The sequence below is a fragment of the Oryctolagus cuniculus genome, chromosome 6 (assembly GCF_964237555.1).
Source record: "Oryctolagus cuniculus chromosome 6, mOryCun1.1, whole genome shotgun sequence".
Lineage (NCBI taxonomy): Eukaryota > Metazoa > Chordata > Mammalia > Lagomorpha > Leporidae > Oryctolagus > Oryctolagus cuniculus.
Genome location: NC_091437.1, coordinates 75,297,403 through 75,317,683, shown reverse-complemented (window position 1 = coordinate 75,317,683; position 20,281 = coordinate 75,297,403). Strand labels below are relative to the sequence as shown.

Genomic DNA, 20,281 nt, shown 5'->3' with positions numbered 1-20,281 from the left:
CCTCATGTTAAAAATATGTATAATGCAAACAGCTCTATAAAAATATTTTAAAATCTTACAAAATTAGTACATTGAATATATCAAAGCCATTGAAAGAACACTGAAATTTTTGGTGATTTGAAAAATTTCTTTGTGATATTTTATTGTATTTATACTATTATTTAATATTAATAATAAAGTAAAAATGATTGTCAAATGGTAAAGAGTCTTCTCAAGTGTGGGAAGCAATCCGGACTGGACTAAGTTACTGGAATTAAGACTTATTCTATGCATCTGCTCTCCCACAATATGGCGCTGGGAGAGAAGTAAACAGCTTCCACACAGCTGCCTCCAGTTCAACCAATTAACTGTAGGACTTGCTCCTGATTGGAGAGCAGCGTACTCAGCGTGTGGGCAGCCGAGTTGGGATTGGCGGAGGAGGACTATAAAGGAGGAGAGAGACGGCATGCACCAGGAACATCTATGGGGAACATCTAAGGGAACCCGTGCAGCCCCCGAGAAAGCCGGCCGGCGGTGTGCCGCTCCCCTGCGGAAGTGGGGAAAGTGGCCAGGGGGAACTGCCCTTCCACGGAGGTGGAAGGGATAGTAGCCAACCCGGGAAGAACCAGCAGCAAACCCGGGGAGGGCCGAGCAGACGAAAGAACAGCGCAGGGTCCTGTGTCGTTCCTCCACGAAGAGGGGGAGCGACATAATGGTGCCGTGACTCGGATATGAAGCCTAGGCAGGGTTTAGTGTCGTTCCTCCACGAAGACGGGGAGAGACACTCAAGAAAATTGTTTTATAGATTTTAAAATAAAGAAATACTACTTTTGTATTAAAATGTATCAAAGCACCTGTTAATTCAATCATTGCATAGAATGCAAGATAATTGATTTTGCGGGTGGTTTCAGAGGCAAATATTGAATTTACTAACTTTTTCTCCTTTAAGAGTCATGTTTCAACAGCATAAAAATAATCTAAGTGAATATTTTCTTCACATATGCTTGCCTATGTGTAATATTTGAGTGACAGCATACCATTGTTTGTCTAGCTTTTGGATGAAACATGTGATGATGGCTGTGGTTTATATATGGCTATATATAAACATATTTGGCCAGTATACAAACAAATATGATACAAATATATGTGGCCATTAACACACAGAGATCCATGGAGATGTTAATAAGGCACGTTAAAGCATTCCCAGACATCAAGTTCACATAACAAAACAGAAATATACATTTTCCCTCTCCCTCAAATTCTCCAAATGTATTTGCGTGTGTGTGTGTGTGTGTATTTGAGGGAAATACATTTGTAATAGTAACTATACCGGATAAAGAGAAAGTTCTACCAAGAAAAATATACTTTAAAAACATTTAATTAAAAATTGTAGGTTATTTCAGAAAAAGACCTGGAATACAATAACGAGTCACCCAAGATGGAAGCTTCCATAAGACTGAAAAAAGAGGACGAACGCAAGATTACACAGCTTGAAGTTTATTGGGAATATTTATGGGTAATAGCAACCTCTTGGACCCATGCAAGATAACTCATGAAGAAAGAGAAAAAGTATTTTATTAGCAAAGGTGGCCTGCAAGCAACCTAAGAGCACGTAGGTTTCTCAAGAATCGTTAAGAATTCAGGTGTTTTATAAAGGATATTCCAGGATCCAGTCCTTCAAGTCAGCTTGGAACAATGCCTTCATGTATCTGTTTACCCCATAGGGATAGGACGATGTCCTGTGTCACCAAGAGGGCAAGGTGGTGGTTATGTACAAAATGATTATGGTCATGTCAGGCCAAGGTCCTAGCCTTTGAGACAACACATGCAAAACTCATACAATCAAAGCAACACTAGGAGGAGGTGTGTGAGAGCAAGCAGGTACAAGTTAAACGGGGGTCTTGTGCAGTTTGGGAATAAATAACAGGACAAATACTGCATTTATACCTTTATTATATAGACCAGACAGCAACAAAGGTGTTTTCCCAGAATATAAAGTATGGGAAAGGAGTCATGATCATTTGGTCAGAGCACAGTCCTAGATAGCTCACAGGCACCCAGGAGTAAGACAACATCATATCCAGAAGAATGGAGTATATAATAATATCCCCTCTTTCTTTTTTTAAAGATTTATTTATTTTGAAAGTCAGAGTTACAGAGGGAGAGAGAGAGAGAGGAGAGAGATCTTCCATCCAATGGTACATACCCCAGGTGGCCACAACTGCCAACCCTGGGCCAGGCTGAAGCCAGGAGCCTAGAGCTTCATCTAGGTCTCCCACATGGGTAGAAGGAGCCCAAAGACTTGGGCCATCTTCCACTGCTTTTTCCAGGCCATTAACAGGAGCTGGATGGGAAGCAGAGCAGCAGGGACTTGAACCAGTTCCCGTGTTGGATGCTGGAATCACAGGCGGAAGCTATACCCACTATGTCACAATGCCAGCCCCTTAATATTCCTTCTTAATTCTTTCTATAATTGCTTTCATAGACTAGATAAACAGAAAATTTGGACTGACAAAGAAGACTTACTAAATATTAGCAAAAACATTTGCTAGGTTAATGTCTATAGAAATCACAATGAAACAGAAGACAACTATAAATTGAACATAGCACTAAAATTAATAATAATAATGTATTTATAGGCTGGCTCCATGGCTCACTTGGTTAATCACCCCGGGTTCTAGTCCTGGTTGGGGCGCCGGGTACTGGTCCCGGTTGCTCCTCTTCCAGTTCAGCTCTCTGCTGTGGCCTGGAAGGGCAGTGGAGGATGGCCCAAGTGCTTGGGTTCCTGCACCCGCATGGGAGACCGGGAGGAAGTACACGGCTCCTGGCTTCGGATCGGCCCAGAGCTGGCTGTAGCAGACATTAGGGGAATGAACCAATGGAAGGAAGACCTTTCTTTCCGTCTCTTTCTCACTGTCTCTAACTCTCTCTCTCTATGCTCTCTCTCACTATCTAACTCTGCCTGACAAAAAATAAAAAAAAAGAAGAAGAATGTATTTATTAACATGAAATAACAAGACCTGGGATTCTGCTTCTGCTTAATTTATAGAAGTCCACCACAGTTCCAAATATGCTCTGAAATGATGATTACAAAAAATAAGTAACTTGAAAAAATTAGTTAGTACCCAAGAGGGTATCTCCAGAAGTTCATAGAAAAATGAAACTAAAAGACAATGAACATTTTCCATGAAAATTTTGAAGTATTCTAATAGATGGTTTGTATAAAAACTAAATTTCACAGAAAGGAGTGTTCTTTTCAGCTTAATAGAATTCAGCGGCTAATTCCTTCATTGATTCATATACTAAGTATAGGTGCAGGCAGGAAAATATTGGGCTTGAAATAGGTGAAAGGGATCTCCATGGAGGAAGAAAATGTAATCCAGACCAGCGCCGTGGCTCAATAGGCTAACCCTCCGCCTGCGGCGCCGGCACACCAGGTTGTAGTCCAGGTCGGGGTGCCGGATTCTGTCCTGGTTGCCCCTCTTCCAGGCCAGCTCTCTGCTGTGGCCCGGGAGTGCAGTGGAGGATGGCCCAAGTGCTTGGGCCCTGCACCCCATGGGAGACCAGGAGAAGCACCTGGCTCCTGCCTTCGGATCAGCGCAGTGCGCCGGCCACAGCAGCCAGCCGCAGCGGCCATCGGAGGGTGAACCAATGACAAAGAAGACCTTTCTCTCTGTCTCTCTCTCTCTCACTGTCCACTCTGCCTGTCAAAAACAAAAAAATGTAATCCAGACCTTAAGACCCAACTAAGCTACTGTGACAGATTGATATTGTGTCTTTACTATTAGGTTCCAAACTTTAAGGTTTTTGTCACCTGTCAAATTATCTGATTATCTGGAAATTTAATGACAGTGCAAAAAATGGGTGTGCTGACTGAGAAAAGAGAAAGAGAAAGGTTTCATTCCTTCATTGCTTCAAGTCATAGTTTTGAGCATAGATGACAAGCTAGTAATTGAAACAGGATGTAATTTTAACTCCTTTTTTTTAAAGGATTTACTTTATTTATTTGAAAGGGTGAGTGACAAAGGGAGGGAGAGATAGAGAGATTTCCTATCCCCTTGTTCACTCTCAAGTGGCCACAATAGCCAAGGCTGTGCCAGGTCAAAGTCAGAAACCAGAAACTCCATCCAGGTCTCTCATCGGGGTGGCAGGGGCCTTTCTGATTTCACCAGGCACATTAGCAGATTCGGAGCAGGTGAGCAGCCAGGACTGAAACCAGCCCTCTGACAGGGGATGTTCGGGTCCAAATGGGAGGCTTAACCTGCTGCAGGACAACAGTGGCCCTCATTTTAAACCGTGTTAAGCAAACAAAACCCAACCCATATCAATTTGACCGAACTGGTCTTTCATCCCCATAGTTGATCTTGATACATAACCCTATTATAGTAAATTGTTGAAGAGGAATATAGGACTCTAAGAAATAAAAAGAGCAGCCAATAAAGACAAAGGGCAAAGTGACACACACTAAAACGCAGGAACAGAATAAAGACAAGTTTGTGTAACAGACAACAGGAAGAGCAACAGTGGTGTCTTTATATGAAAACCAGAAGGTGGTGGAATGCAGGGGGACCGGATTTACTCTCACCTTAAAATCACTTTGTAAAAAGATGTACATATAATAAGATACTGAGCATCAGATTCTTAAGGATGATGGTCTCCCAGAGCACCACTGTGGCCCAATGTATGGCCTCATGCAAGTTTCCCCAGAATAATGCAAAGAAGGGAGATGCATGTGCAGCACCAAACACTTCCCCAGGCCAGAAAACAGAGTTGAGCTCTGGAATAAGTCAAGGCAGCATTAGTTTAGAGGGAATATTGACAGAGGGAAGAACAATAGGTAGGAGGACTCAGGAAATGTGAGAAGAGTGTCTTGAGTATTCAACGAAGGGTTAATGAATGCAAACATCCAGTTCTGAGTATCACAACAAGAACCTGAGAATATCAAAGGGATTCAAGGGTGGTGTTTCTTCCCACCAGCCAGACTGGAAAACCACCTGGGACATTGCTTAGTGCACTCACAAAGCTAGTCTAAAACAAAATACAGCTCTCTCCTAAAATAAATCTTAAAAATCAAGATATAAAAAGATCAAAGTAATTTTAAAAGTTTAATTGTGTCCTAGAATAAAGTTCAACAACATTGATAGAAACAAGAAAGTACCCTGTATCCATATGCCAAAATTCAGAATATCTGGATTCCATGAATGACTATTATAGAAACAAATAAGCAAAATATGTTCAACAGTGAAGAGGAAAAAGGTCTCAATCCATTCAGAACTGGCAGAATGTCAGAAGTAGCAGACGGGGGACTCCCATCATTTATTATGGCTCAATTGTATGCTCAGTGGAAGCACAGAAATTATATAGAGACCAAATACAAACTTTAAAAACTTAAACTATACTCTATGAAACAAAAATACATGAGATCAATTATCAGCAGATTAAACAAACCAAGTGAAAGATTAGTGAATTGAAAGTCAAAGTGATGAAAAATGGCCAAATTTAAACTTGAGGGAATAAGAAAAAGAAGGAAAATGATTGATAGAGCACCATTGACCTGAGACACAATTTTCAAGATCCTAATTTATTGAGACTCCAAACAAGAATCTGATAAATGTATTTTATGCCTGAAATTTTCCAATTTTATGAAAAATGTGAATACCACAGTTCTGAGAAGCTCATGGCAGCCAAAGCACATTAAATATAAAGAAAATTTCATTGAGTCATACTTTAACCCAAATGTTCAAAATCAATGAAAAATAAAAATTTTAATGGGCTGGCGCCGCAGCTCACTAGGCTAATCCTCCACCTGCGGCACCGGCACACCGGGTTCTAGTCCCGGTCGGGGCGCCGGATTCTGTCCTGGTTGCTCCTCTTGCACTCCAGCTCTCTGCTGTGGCCCAGGAATGCAGTGGAGGATGGCCCAAGTGCTTGGGCCCTGCACCCGCATGGGAGACCAGGAGGAAGCACCTGGCTCTGGCTTCGGATCAGCACAGCGCACCAGCCGTAGCAGCCATTTAGGGGGTGAACCAACGGAAGGAAGACCTTTCTCTCTGTCTCTCTCTCACTGTCTTACTCCGCCTGTCAAAAAAAAAATTACAATAATAAACTTTTAATGAACAGTCAAGAAATAAGCATGCTGAGCATGGTAAACCAAAGGGAAGCAGGACAGTTTTCTCAAGTAAGATGTTGCAATCAGAGATTAGGCAGCAACACTTTCAAATTGCTAAAAGAGATGCAAGTTTTTTTTGAAATTTATGTTACTTTTTATTAATTTGAAGGGTACAGTGACAGGAGAGAGAGAGATTTTCCAATCTGCTGGTGTCTCCACAAATGCCAGCACCATCTGAGGCTGAAGCTAATTGATAGCTTGGGATCCTAGCTAGTCCTCCACATGGGTGGCAGGGACCCAAGTACTTAGGCCATAATTTGCTGCCATTGGTAAGAAATTGGATTGAAAGTGGAGTGGGCACTTGAATCCAGCACTCTGACATGGGATGTGGGATTCATAACTGCTGCAACAAACGCCAAGCCCACGGGAACAAACTTCTAACAGAATCTTATTCACAGAGAAAACATATTTCAAGAATAACAGTGAAGTAAATACTTTTTCAGGCGCACAAGCTGAGAAGAACTCATAGCCAACAGTTCTTCACTGCAGAACTATGTTAAGGAAATTCTCCAGGCAGAAGATATCAGGTGTAAATATGTCCCTACACATGGGTGCATTATAAATGGTAATTATGTGGTTATATAACTGTTTTGTATTATTATTTAAGTAAAATTAAAATATAACTATTTATAAAATATTGTATTTTTACCGTATTTATAATAAACCAATAAATTGCGTGACTCAAGGGTTAAGAGGAACAAAATAAAAGTGGGCTATTTTATTGTGAGGTGGTTGATAACACTCGAAAACGGAGAGTGATAAGTTATAGATGCATATTATAAACCTAAAAGCAGATTAAAAGAACATGAGTCATAGCTAGTTATACCAGAGAGGGAATGAGAAGGAATCATTAAAAAGATAGTCTCAAAGAAAACAGAAATAGAAGAAAAGACTGGATGTCCCAATTTGAAAACAAATAGAATATATATATATGCATTAAAATAGTTATCAATATAGAATGTATTTTATCATAACACAACTCTCTATAAATCACAAAGGAAATCAAATCATAATAAGTATGAGGGTCTTCACCAACTTCATAGAAAATGGATATTATGAAACACTACACACGGAATTTAACATTGTTTATCAACAAGATAAACACCTACTAACTTGATAAAACATGTCTGAATAAGACCTTGTTTGAAACACTAAGAAACATAAGACATCAGCTTGAAAAGAGTCACTGTCATAGCAACATCAATTCAATCAAAATAGGAGTAAGAACAAACATAAATTTACAGTGAAGCATGTGCAGAATATTGGGGAGATCACTGATGCTTTACACAAAGTTTATGGAGCAATGCCTCAAATAAATCAGCAGGTTACAAGTTGATAACTTTTTAAATAAAAATTTATTTATTTAGGGGTTGACCTTGTGGCCTAATGGTAAAGCTGCTGCCTGAAGTGCCCACATCCCATATGGGTTCCGGTTTGAATCCCAGCCCCGCCACTTTCATTCCAGCTCTATGATATGGCCTGGTAAAGCAGTAGAAGATGGCCCAAGTCCTTGGGCCCCTGCACCAGCATGGAAGATCAGGAATAAGCTGCTGGCTCCTGACTTTAGATCCGCACAGCTCTGGCCATCAGGCCATCTGGGGAGTGAACCAGCAAATGGAAGACTTCTCCTTAGTGGCACACACCCACACACACACCCACACACCCACGCACATAGGGAGAGAGAGTGGGGGAGAGAGAGGGAGAGAGAGAGAGAGAGAGAGAGAGAGAGAGAGAGACTGATTGAATGATTTTCAATCTGCTGATTCATTTACCAAGTGACCACAGCTCAGGCTAGGGCAGGATGAAATCAAGAGACAGAACTCAATCTGGGTTTCCCACGTGAATGGCAGGGACCCAAGTACTTGGACCATCATCTGCTGCCTATCAGGAGAAAAGAAGGAAGCTGGATTGGAAGCAGGTCAGTCATACTTGAATTGGCACTTCATTACAGGATGCTGGTATAGCAAGTGACAGTTTAATTTGGTGCACCATAATGCCAACCTCGGTAACTTGTTCTAAGAAGGAATGAAATGACATTGAAGTCAGTATTAGCCCATTCACATCAATTTGTGAGAAAATAAACTGATTTTGTTTGTATCCTTATTTAATAGCAGATAGAATGATAAACACAATAGGCATTTCAAGTGGTTCCATTTACAGAACTGTGGCTGAAAATTAAACTCTTATATAACAAGAAACATACACTTGCACACTAAAATGAAAGAAAGCAATAGTTTTGGGAATAACATGAAATATTTAAGGAGTAAATAGCACCTTAAAAATACACACAGAACTACTATGCTAAAAACTGCTGAGACATAAAAGTCAAAACAAATAGAAAGAAATCAGTTTCATTAGAAAACTTAACAGTGTTGAGACTTTAATTATTTTAAAATTGATCCATAAATTCAATGAAATATCAATCGGAATTCCAATAGATTCCTTGAAGAATGTGATAAGCAATTATATGGAAATCAGAATAACTTAAATAATGAAAAAATGTAGGTTGAGGGAATAACACTACCTATCTGAATGATGATTTTGAAAATTTATAGATTATGGTAATAGTGTTAAAAGACTAAATAAATTATTATTACAGAATCTTTTATATCTATACATAAAAGGCTAATAAATATGTGCAAAAAAGCTAAAGACACATCAATGCAGAAAGATAAATTGTCAAAAAAATACACATACATGCATACCCATACACATCTGCTCCTGGAGCAATCATATATCCATATACAAACAAAACAGAAAATGTTTGGTCCACAGACCTGAATGTTAAATAGAAAATTTGATGAGCTTCCAGAAAAATAAAACATAGAAAATATTATGACTTTGATAAGGTAGATTCCTTGGAAATAACACTAGTAGTACATTAGCAAAAGAAAAATCAATCATAAAATTAATTTACTTATATTATAACTTCTACTTTTTGAAATTCTAAGATAATGAAAATAGAGAACAAAAATTAATAGAATATGATTGCTAAGCATATAAAGGGCTTGTGATCAGAATATATAAGGAATACTCAACTCTAATTAATTAACACCAGGATAAATTTGCAAAATTACCAAACACTTCATTAAAAATGATATGCAGATGGCACATAAGCATATAAGAAGATGCTAAATTTCATTAACCATCATTGAAATGTAAATTAAAGTTACAATAAAATACCACTATTTTTCTATACAGATTGACTTAAATTATAAATAACAACAACAAAAAATGATCATATCAATTGTAGGCAAGTATATTGGAGCTCCAATAACTTTGAAAAGATATGATCCAACCATTCTATTTTTGGATATTGCTCTGTGAGAAGCAAAAGTATATGTTTATACAAACTTATACACCAATGTACATAGTATATTATTTGTATCCTCTCCAAATTGAAGTCAGTTCAAATATCAATCAATAATTAAATAGATAAGAAAATTATTATATACCCAAATGATGGGTCACATCTCAGCAATTGTAAGTAGTGACCTTTTGAGATGCATGAGAATATGAGTAGATTTTAAAATAATTGTGCAGAGGGTTCTAGTCCCGGTCGGGGCGCTGGATTCTGTCCCGGTTGCCCCTCTTCCAGGCCAGCTCTCTGCTGTGGCCAGGGAGTGCAGTGGAGGATGGCCCAAGTGCTTGGGCCCTGCACCCCATGGGAGACCAGGAGAAGCACCTGGCTCCTGCCATTGGATCGGCGTGGTGCGCTGGTTGCAGCGAGCCGGCCGTGGCGGCCATTGGAGGGTGAACCAACGGCAAAAAGGAAGACCTTTCTCTCTGTCTCTCTCTCTCACTGTCCACTCCTGCCTGTCAAAAAAAATTAAAAAAAAGTAATAATTGTGCAGAGGAAAATATCTGAAGAAAAAGAATTCACAGTATTACATTCATTCTTCAGTGTTATGAGGTTTAGGGCTATGAAACCTTGCTGAGGCAAAAATTTATACATACTCAAGTCCCTTAAAGAAAGTGGTGTAGTATTTGTAAATAACTCACACATATCCTTCTGCATATATTTTTTTTTCCGCTCTGCAGAGTTTATTGGGTTTATAACAGGACGAAGTCACACGTGTACAAAATGAAGCTCACACTATCCCAAAGCAGAGTAGGGACTGAGGGCTGGGAATCCGTTACTGGCCTTTGGGGGAGCTCCGAGGTGAGGGGCAGCCAACCCTCCCACTCCAGAGGTGTGGCCACAGTGGTTGGGAGGAGAGAGGGCCCACCTGGCTTTGGTCACAGAACTCAGAGCCTGGCACTCAGGCCAGGACAGACGGACGGATGGAAGAGCAAGAGCCCCAGAAACCACCCTGCCCAGGGAGCCCAGGGACTGCTCCACCTGTCCAGCTCACATGTGGTTGGTCCAGACCTAGACTCGGGGGCTGGTGCAAAGGGAAGGCAGCAAAGCAGGAGGGAGGGAGGAGACACTGATGTGTGGTGGCCGGGGGCATCCGGACCCATGGCAGAGGGTGGGCAGGGGAGTGGGCTAGCTGCCACAGGCAACTAGCAGCGGGTCTCGTAAATGCCGCTGCGGCCAATGTAGCGCACCCATTCGATGACGTCGTGGTCGCTGTAGTTCAGCTTCGGTTCAAACACCTTCAAGTAGTGCACCTTGAGGCCAGAAGGCGCAAATGGCACCTCAAAATTCATGGAAATAGGAGGTCGGGCCCATTTTTTCTTGTCATTGGTGGGCAGAAGCTCAATCTCTCCGCTGATCCGCGATTCCTTCATGCCTGCCATGCGCTTGATCTTCCATACGATGGCGTTCTCACTGGCCTTATACTTGGCCTTCCCCTTCATGCAGATCACCTGCACACCACTTGTGTTCAGTGGGGTTGGAATCCGCACCTCAATTTTCTGAGCCAGCAGTGAGGGCTTAAAGTTGGACTTGATGACCACCTTTACCTCCAGTTTGGTGCGTCCCACTTCCCGTACCAGCGGCATCACCCGGAAAGGAAGGATGATGTCCTTGGTGGTGCGATACCTCATGAGCTCAAACTCTCCATCTGGTGGGATGAAGCTGATGCTGCATTCAGAGTCAAACTTGCTGAGTCGCACACACTGGTGGAAGGTGCAGTCATCAATGGCAATTGATTGCTTCCCGCTCTTGCTTGTTTCATCAGCTGTGCCTCTGCCTTGCTTTTCAATTACAATCTTGTCATTCATCCCAAACTTGCACTCGGGCATGCCACTCAGGTAGCTCTTCATCACCACCCGGCCGGACACATGGGCACTCAGCACCTGCCCCTGTGGGGACATCAGTAGGTTCACACTCTCCAGCACATCCAAGAAGAGCTCATTCCGGCGATACGTGATGCCTTCTCGCCGCCAGCCGATCTGCCCAGTCACCTGTCTGGTGATCTGGGACTGTTCTTCTTTTGTCTGATGCTGACTCTTGATGCCCTGCTGGGTGATGAAGGTTTTCAGAGCGCCTGTCTCAGAGTTCTGTGGGTAGCCAAAGTCCAGGATCTCATCTAGCATCTCGTATATGAGCACAAAATTGTTCTTGATGTTTTCTTCGCTGATCTTGGCAAAGTAGGCAGCCATTACGTCACACATCTTATAGAGGAATTCGAAGACCATGGCAGCGTTGACATTCTGCTTGGTGACAGCGGCCAGCCAGATGTTGGACCACTTAACATGGAAGAAGCTGGTGCGAGCAATGTTGGTGACGGGGCTGCGCACCTGCTGCCGGGCATGGATAACATTGACCCGGAAGGCGTCCACTGCATTCCTCCCTATGTCATCTCGGTAGACCCGGGAGATGAGCACCTCCCCCTTGTGATTATAGATGAATAAGCCTCCGATCATGGCGGCAGCTCAGTCTCGGCGGCCCATCGCTCTAACAGACCTGGCGTCCGCGGCCCGAGGGCTCGGCCGGCCCGGCCACTCTTCGGATCCCCCCCTCTGCATATTTTAAGATTTGTCTAGGTAACTTATAAGACCAATACAGTGTAAATAATTGATATACTATATTGTCAAGGAAACAATAACAATAAAGAAGAAGTTAGTGGGTATTCAGCATAAACACAAACCTCATAGCCCTAAGTACGTAGTAGATGATCAGGACATAGGTGAACAGTGCTCAAACAAGAGCTTTGGAGAGAGACTGAAGATCTGTGAAGAACTGGCAGGAGGCTACAGCACCTGCATCTGCACATCATTTCATTTTTGTGGATTTAGCAAAATGCTCTCTGAGCATCAAATTCAAGTTTTGCTTTTTAAGCTAATTTTTTCAACTATTTTCTTTTTATAAGGGTGGTTTTTTTTTTGTTTTGTTTTTGTTTTTGTTTTTGTTTTTGCTTTCTTTAATGCTTGCAATAGCCAGGACTGGATCACACCAAAACCAAGAGCCAAGAACCCAATCTGGGTCTTCCACATGAAGGTAGGAACCCAATCACTTCAACCTCACCTATTGCTTGCTATAGTGCACATTAGCAAAAAGCTGGAAGTGGGAGCAGAACCGAGAGTTGAACTCAGGCACTCCCATGTGGGATGCACGCATCTCAAGCGGCATCCTAGCAGCTGTATGGTATGCCCATCTGTTTTTCATATATTTTCATTTCATGATTGGTTAAATCTGTTGATGGAGAGCCCAAGGATATAGAAGGCTGAATGTAATTCTATCTATATGATATTCATTTGTAAAAATAAGATTTATTCATGTGAAGGGGCGAGTGACAGAGAGGGAGAGATAAGGAGGGAGAGCCTGATCTTCTGTCTGCTGACTCATTCATCAAAGGGCCACAGTGGTCAGCGTTGGGCCAGGCTGAAGCCAGGAGCCAGGATTTCCATCCTGGTGTCCTACGTGGGTGGCAGGGGCCCAGCTCCTTGTGTATCACTGCTGCTTTCTCAGGCATGTTCCCAGGGAGCTAGATTAGAAATATAGGGGAGCTGGAACTCGAACTAGCTTTTGGGTATGGGATGCTGGTGATGCAAGTTGCAGTTTAACCCACTGTGCAACAATACCAGCCCTTATTTACATGAAATATAAAAATGTAAGCTAGAAAAATGTAAGCTATACAAAGTGACAGAAAGTAGTTCAGTCCTAGGGAAGGAGGTTATAAAAAAAGGAAGAGAGTTTTGATGGCATTAGGCACATTATTTAGATGGAGGTGATGGCATCAATGATGTACACATATGTTAAAATGTAACAAATAGTACACCACTTCAAACATGTGCTGGTCATTGTGTGTCATTTTTTTTTAAGATTTATTTCATTTATTTTAAAGACAGAGCTAAAGAGAGAGGTAGAGACAGAGAGAGAGGTCTTCCATCCACTGGTTCACTCACCAGATGCCTGCAACGGCCGGAGCTGTGCCGATCCTAAGCCAGGAGCCAGGAGCTTCCTCCAGGTCTCCCAGGTGGATGCAGGGGCCCAAAGACTTGGGCCATCTTCTACTGCTTTCCCAGGCCACAGCAGAGAGCGATCGGAAGAGGAGCAGCTGGGACTAGAACCAGCATCCATATGGGATGCTGGTGCTTCAGACCAGGGCTTTAACCCACTGAGCCACAGCGCTGGCCCCTATGTGTCATTCATACCTCCATAAAGCTGGCAAAAAGCGTTAGTCTGGAATGTCTGAGAGGCACACATTGAGCCAGGAAGAGCCTTGCAGCAAACGTTAGGGGAAATGTCTATGAGTGAAAATAAGCAGAAGCTGAGTGAACCAGGGATGTCCAGAGGAGACTTAGCCCTGAGTGAAGCGGAGAGGGAGGGAGAGGTTTTAGTGGGGATCCACCTTGTGCTTCAGTGCAATGTTAAGGAAACTCAACAAGTCAGTCAAGAACCCTGTACCTCCCAGCCAGGCATGTCACAGCACTCTGTTGCAGCAAGGCTGGCCCTCACTGGAACAAGCACAGAAGTCCTGAACTTGGCCTGCTATGGTTCCTAAAGCTGAGTATGAGACATGCATTCTCATTGCCCCCAAAGTGCACTCCTGTGCTGCACAGGTTGGGGGCAACTTCATTCCCTATCTTCTTGTGAGAGCAGTTAATTATGAAATAGCCTTGGTACTCAGCTCATGAATTTCCCTTGTTCTAACACAGCAGGTCTTGGTTGCTTGGCTGGTGTGGTGAAGGCTCACTCCCTTCCAAGTCCTGTGTTGCTGCACACATACACCTATAGTTACCACGGGTCAGCAAAAGAGCAGGCTTGATCATTCACTGGCCAGAGCTGCATACACAGGCATAGAAGTCCTAGGTAGGAGGATAGAAATTAGCCTATGTGTGTGAAAGGGCCTAAGGCAAACAATTCAGTTGTGGATAGCAACGTAGCAGCTAGAAGCATGGGACACCCCTGCAAGCCACCAAGTGTTTTACACTACAAATACCTACCCATGCTCCGATAACTTTGTAAGTGGTACCGGCCTCCCTGCCTCGGGAAAGCATCCTAGGAAAATCCTCTTTATCCCTGCCTGGTGCCAAGAGGGCTGCCCTGTGTGATAACCTTAGGTAATAAAATCTTGAGAGGAATTTAACCTGTTCCACATCCAGTAAACCGTTTGTCCAGGTGCAGGAGGCGGCAGGGAGAAACCCAGCAGGAAGACCTGGACCCCAGTTCCTTGTAAGTCTTACTCTAAATACAGACTGCCACTCTGAACTCTCAGCTCTTGGATCATTGCTGAGATGCCAGCCTGCCTGTCAGCTGTGTCCTCTTCATTAAACTTGGTAACCGTGCTTGCGCTGATCTGAATGGCCGGACACTCTCTCTCAGATCCATCTGAGAGGTGCACATCTGTCCTGACAGATGCCCTCCCCCGTAAACCTCAATTAAATCTCATTACCTGTCTTACCACTACAGTCTATCTCACATCCAAATTCCTTACTCCTTGAAAACAAGAACCACTTATCTCAGCCTTCTGTAACAGAAGCTGCTGCTTCCCAAACCCAGAAAGGCCAGTCAGGTACTGTGCTTCCTGTTTCATGGGAGGAGATTCAAGGCACAGAATGCTGCCTTTTCCTGGTGTTACTTTAAACAATATGTGGCCCAAGGATACCACTAGATCTCCAGTCTCTGGGCAACGAACTGCAACCTAACTTTTCATTGTGTTTTGCTTTTTAAGAAATACTACCAATAAGGTTTTTTTTTTTTTCCTAAATCAGTATCACAAATTATAGCTCTGACAGTTTAAAATATATTTAGGGAATTTTATTTTAACTGGGATTTCTCTCAGCCAAAATTTTGAAAACACTGACATGGTTTCCACCTGAACCTTCATTGCTGGGGTTTATAAATGTGTTTTGATGATAAGTACATGTAGCACAAGGAATATCAACACAATGGAATTTCACTGTGCTTTGATTCTGATGCCCCCCCAAAAGCCATGTATCATTTATGATTTATTTCTTCCAAGAGGAACTTAATATTCACTATATACTTCATTTTAATAGAGCATGTGGTAAGGAAATGAGGTGCCTTTTCTTTATTTTTTTAATTAATTTATTTATTTGAAAGAGTTACACACACAGAGAAGGAGAGGCAGAGAGAGAGATAGAGAGAGAGGTCTTCCATCCACTGGTTCACCTCCAAATAGGCACGATGACTAGAGCTGAGTTGATCCAAAACCAGTAGTCTGGAGCTTCTTCCGGGTCTCCTACATGGGTGCAGGGGCCTAAGGACTTGGGCCATCTTCTACTGCTATCCCAGGCCATAGCAGAGAACTGGATCGGAAGTAGAGTAGCCAGAACTTGAACCGGCGCCCATTTGGGATGTGAGCACTGCAGGTGGTGGCTTTACCTGCTACACCACAGCACTGGCCCCTGAGATGCCTTTTCAATTAAAACAGAGTGACTATTAAAAGGCCTGTTGAAATAAATACAGTGACCAATTAGAATGAAAAAATATATCATTTCTAGTGTGGGCTGGAATGTTCTTCTCGTCCTGACGTTCTCTGCGAAGGTTCAGAATGCTTTGATCACAATTCCCTCAGCGGTTACCTGTTGTAACTAGGGAATTGAGATGACTGAAGCATTATATTGCTTTAAAGATGCACACATTGGGCTGAGCAAAGGCATAACAAAGTATGATAAAGGTGAGTAATATTATTTATAGTGTTCTCCTGAGCATAACTAGAGCTGATTTCTATAAAACAAAAATCTCTTTCCTTTCTTTAATTCCTTAATGTTAATAGGGCCTAGAAAGTAGTTTGATGCAGTTTTTATCCTCATATAAGATCATACTCATTCAAATTAAATTATTTTGTTAATAGTTAAGATAATTTGAAGAAAAGTCTCATAACTCTGTCAGGGCCATTCAACATGCTCATGACAAATGCAAAAATGTGTTTGGTGATAAACCTATGTGTGGATTTCTAAAATTTTTTTGCACTGAAATAAAGTTACCTTTTAAGGCCGGCGCTGCAGCTCAACAGACTAATCCCCCGCCTAGCAGCACCGGCACACCGGTTCTAGTCCTGGTCGGGGCGCTGGATTCTGTCCCGGTTGCCCCTCTTCCAGGCCAGCTCTCTGCTATGGACCGGGAGTGCAGTGGAGGATGCCCCAAGTGCTTGGGCCCTGCACCCCATGGGAGACCAGGAGAAGCACCTGGCCCCTGCCTTTGGATCAGCGCAGTGTGCCGGCTGCAGTGCGCCGGCCGCGGCGGCCATTGGAGGGTGAACCAGTGGCAAAGGAAGACCTTTCTCTCTGTCTCTCTCTCTCTCACTGTCCACTCTGTCTGTCAATAAATAAATAAATAAATAAATAAAGTTACCTTTTAACTCCATTTTTCCACAAATGTTTTGATCCAATCTCAAATGACCTTGTTCATTACTATCTAGTTAGTTTTGCATTTAAGTTTTCGTTTAAGTTTGGTTTAAATTCCGCATAAAAATATCTTTACTCAGATAGATTTCGTTTCCTCTTTAACACAGTTGTGATAGTCTTAGTGACAATTTTCTGAGTAAAGGTCTTGCTTTTCCAATATGTCTTTAGTAATGGGGTGTGAATAGGTCTTGACACTTTATTAAGATGCCCCAAGGCTCACATACTATGAGTCCTATTTCTAAGAAATGTGAACAAGTCAAAAATGGTTCACTTGATGGAGATAAATGTGCAGCAGGAATCATTAGTGACATCAGATGATAAATGATTTGATGACCAATGAACAAACAGATATAAAGCCCTTAATTAATCTTTAAAACAGATTTTTAAAAGAGCAATATATGTGATTTTTAACAATTTTTTCTCTTTTCTTTATGTAAAGGTACAAATTTCATGTATGCAAGAGCTTTTAAAATAGTGACCATCTTTATTTTATTTTTTTTAAGATTTTTTTATGTATTTGAAAGACAGAGTTACAGAGAGAGGTAGACAGAGAGAGAGGTCTTCCATCTGTTGGTTCACTCCCTAGATGACAGCAATGGCCAGAGCTGCGCAGATTCGAAGACAGGAGCTAGAAGCTTCTTCTGGGTCTCCCATGCGGGTGCAGGGGCCCAAGGACTTGGGCCATCCTTCACTGCCTTCCCAGGTCATAGCAGAGAGCTGGACCAGAAAAGGAGCAGCCAGGACTAGAACCAGCACCCATATGGGATGTCGGTGCTTCAGGCCAAGGCTTTAACCTGCTGAGCCACAGCACTGGCCCCCGTGACCAACTTTGAGTTAAGCTATATGTCAATTTAGGTGTAATTATTATTTATGATAGAATGTTTGAAAAGCTGAAGCTTAGATGTTTGAAACTCTTCGCTTGCGGTGAACTGCTAAATCAACCCATACCAAGTTTCAATTTAGTCTTCTTTTTCTACTGGCACAGCACTGCTATACCTCATTTATTGTTTCATACAATGGGAAGGATTTGGAAATCATGCAGTCTACTGAATAATTTTACATGGACACACTGAACCCTAGAAAAAATTGATTTAACAAGTCTCAAAGAAAGTATTTCATCAGACTGAAGAATGCCCATATCTCCCCATTTTGTGCTCCAATTGCCTTCTTTGGTGATCTAGATGGAGACAGATGATTTCAACATAGCATTTCAAAGCAAGGTTTTGATTCTTTAGAAAATGTTGTTTTAGTGCTCACTCTATTTGTCATTTTATTGGGTTTTGTTTCTGCCATAATTTTTGAGAACTCACTAATAAACTGATATGAAGGGGCCAGCGCTGTGGCACAGTAAGTTAATCTTCCGCCTGCAGTGCCGGCATCCCATATGGGCACTGGTTCTAGTCCCGGCTGCTCCTCTTCCAATCCAGCTCTCTGCTGTGGCCTGGGAAAGCAATGGAAGATGGCCCAAGTACTTGGGTTCCTGCACCCATGCAGGAGACTGGGAAGAAGCACCTGGCTCCTGGCTTTGCTTCGGCGCAGCTCCAACCATTGTAGCCACTGGGGAGTGAGCTAATGGATGGAAGACCTTTCTCTGTCTCTCCTTGTCTGTAACTCTGCCTCTCAAATAAATAAATAAAATAAAAAATTGATATGCATCCAATAGTGATCTAACAATAATCTGTTGTATATGCTGTTACACATTTGGCTTCAAAGGTTTTGCACAGAAAGTAAGAGTTGCTTCTACAGTGTGTGGTAGGACTTACATTTCTTGTGTGTTTCTGAATTGAGGCAGTCTATCAAACTATCATCAAAGAAAGAAAGGAAGGGAGGAAGGGAGGAAGGGAGGAAGGGAGGAAGGGAGGAAGGGAGGGAGGGAGGGAGAGAGGAAGGAAGGAAGGAAGGAAGGAAGGAAGGAAGGAAGGAAGGAAGGAAGGAAAGAAAGAAAGAAAGAAAGAAAGAAAGAAAGAAAGAAAGAAAGAAAGAAAGAAAGAAAGAAAGAAAGAAAGAAGAAAGGCAATATTACTAGGCAATCTAGTATTTCACAGTATTTGCTGAGAACTATCTATGGTGGCTGTCCTTGGGAATGGACAGGGGTCTCATTTGCAGTATACTAGTATATCAGCAAATTTGTTTTCAGAAAAGAAGGACAAAGATCAAATAGGGTTTTTACATTAGTACAGATTCTGCAAACAACATTGCACTACACTTGTCAGTGGATGTTAGTAGTTCTGCTTTCAAGTTGTCATTTACAGTAGAACAATGTCTAGATCAACAAAATTCCAGAAATATATCCTAAGTACTCTTTTTTAAAAAAGATTTATTATTTATTTGAAAGGTAGAGCTGCAGAGAGACAGGAGAGACAGAAAGAACAATCTTCCATGTGTAGTTCACTCCTCAAATGGCTGCAACTGCTAGGGTTGGGCCAGGCTGAAGCCAGGAGCCAAAATCTTCCACTGGGTCTCCCACCTGGATACAGGGGCCCAAGCACTTTGGCCATCCTCTGTTGCTTTCCCAGGGAGCTGGATCAGAAGTGGAGCAGCTGGGACACATTCGAACCAGTACCTGTGTGAGATGCCGAAGCTGCAGACCATAGCTTTATCTCACTGAGCCACAGTGCTGGCCCCTCCTAAGTATTCTGTAAAAACAGTTTTGGGGGTTGTAGTTAGCTGAAGGAATATATCCATGCATTCAGATACTTTAGTTTATTATTTTCCTAAAATTTTTATTTATTTATTTTGTAAAGAGGCAAAGAAATAGACAAAGACAGAAGAAGATTGATGGATCATGAACATGAATACCACCATCTTACAGCAACATCACCATCTTAGGAAGCTCCCTATAATGGAAGCATGAGTCAGCAATTAATGCAACCCCACCCAGAAGCCCTAGAGCCTACAGAAAATCATCTCAACTCCACCTAATGACCTCCCACCCAGAACCAGTTAAGAGGATGAAGTAACTGACTATATGCCCAGAACTCTCTATCCTTGCCAATAGAAAGTCCTTCTGAGGTTTGTGAATAAGAATTCTGAATAAAGTTCTGAATAAGAACTCTGGTGTCCTCTGGATGGTAACTGTGACTCTCTCTCACCTCTTGATTTTCCTTCCTTTCTACAGCAAACTTGGAGGACCACGAGGTGACCATGGTGGTCTGGCTTTCATGGTGCCCTTCATCCCTGGGGGAGGCCCCCAGTTACACTCTTCCCAGCATAGCTGAACTCCTACCCAAGATCTCTTACCCTCCATTCCCTTTTCCAACTCTGCCCTTTCCTCCTCACCTGCCCTTACACTCTCATCCTTCCTTTCATGAACTCCAACCAGAAGCCTCTTGTCGCATCTCTAATGCATGCAACATGAAACTTAATTTC

General features: G+C 42.3%; 1 long non-coding RNA gene and 1 pseudogene across 1 annotated transcript; one reads left to right on the top strand and one right to left on the bottom strand.

Moving 5' to 3' along the window:
• Positions 1 to 10,169: 10,169 nt before the first annotated feature.
• Positions 10,170 to 12,050, bottom strand: LOC100349480 (AP-2 complex subunit mu pseudogene; annotated as a pseudogene).
• A 4,010-nt stretch (positions 12,051 to 16,060) lies between these two features.
• On the top strand, positions 16,061 to 19,964 carry LOC127490568 (uncharacterized). Its single transcript, XR_007918599.2, has 2 exons — positions 16,061 to 16,182; positions 19,657 to 19,964. It is a non-coding gene; the product is annotated as an uncharacterized lncRNA (long non-coding RNA).
• The last annotated feature ends 317 nt before the right edge of the window (positions 19,965 to 20,281 follow it).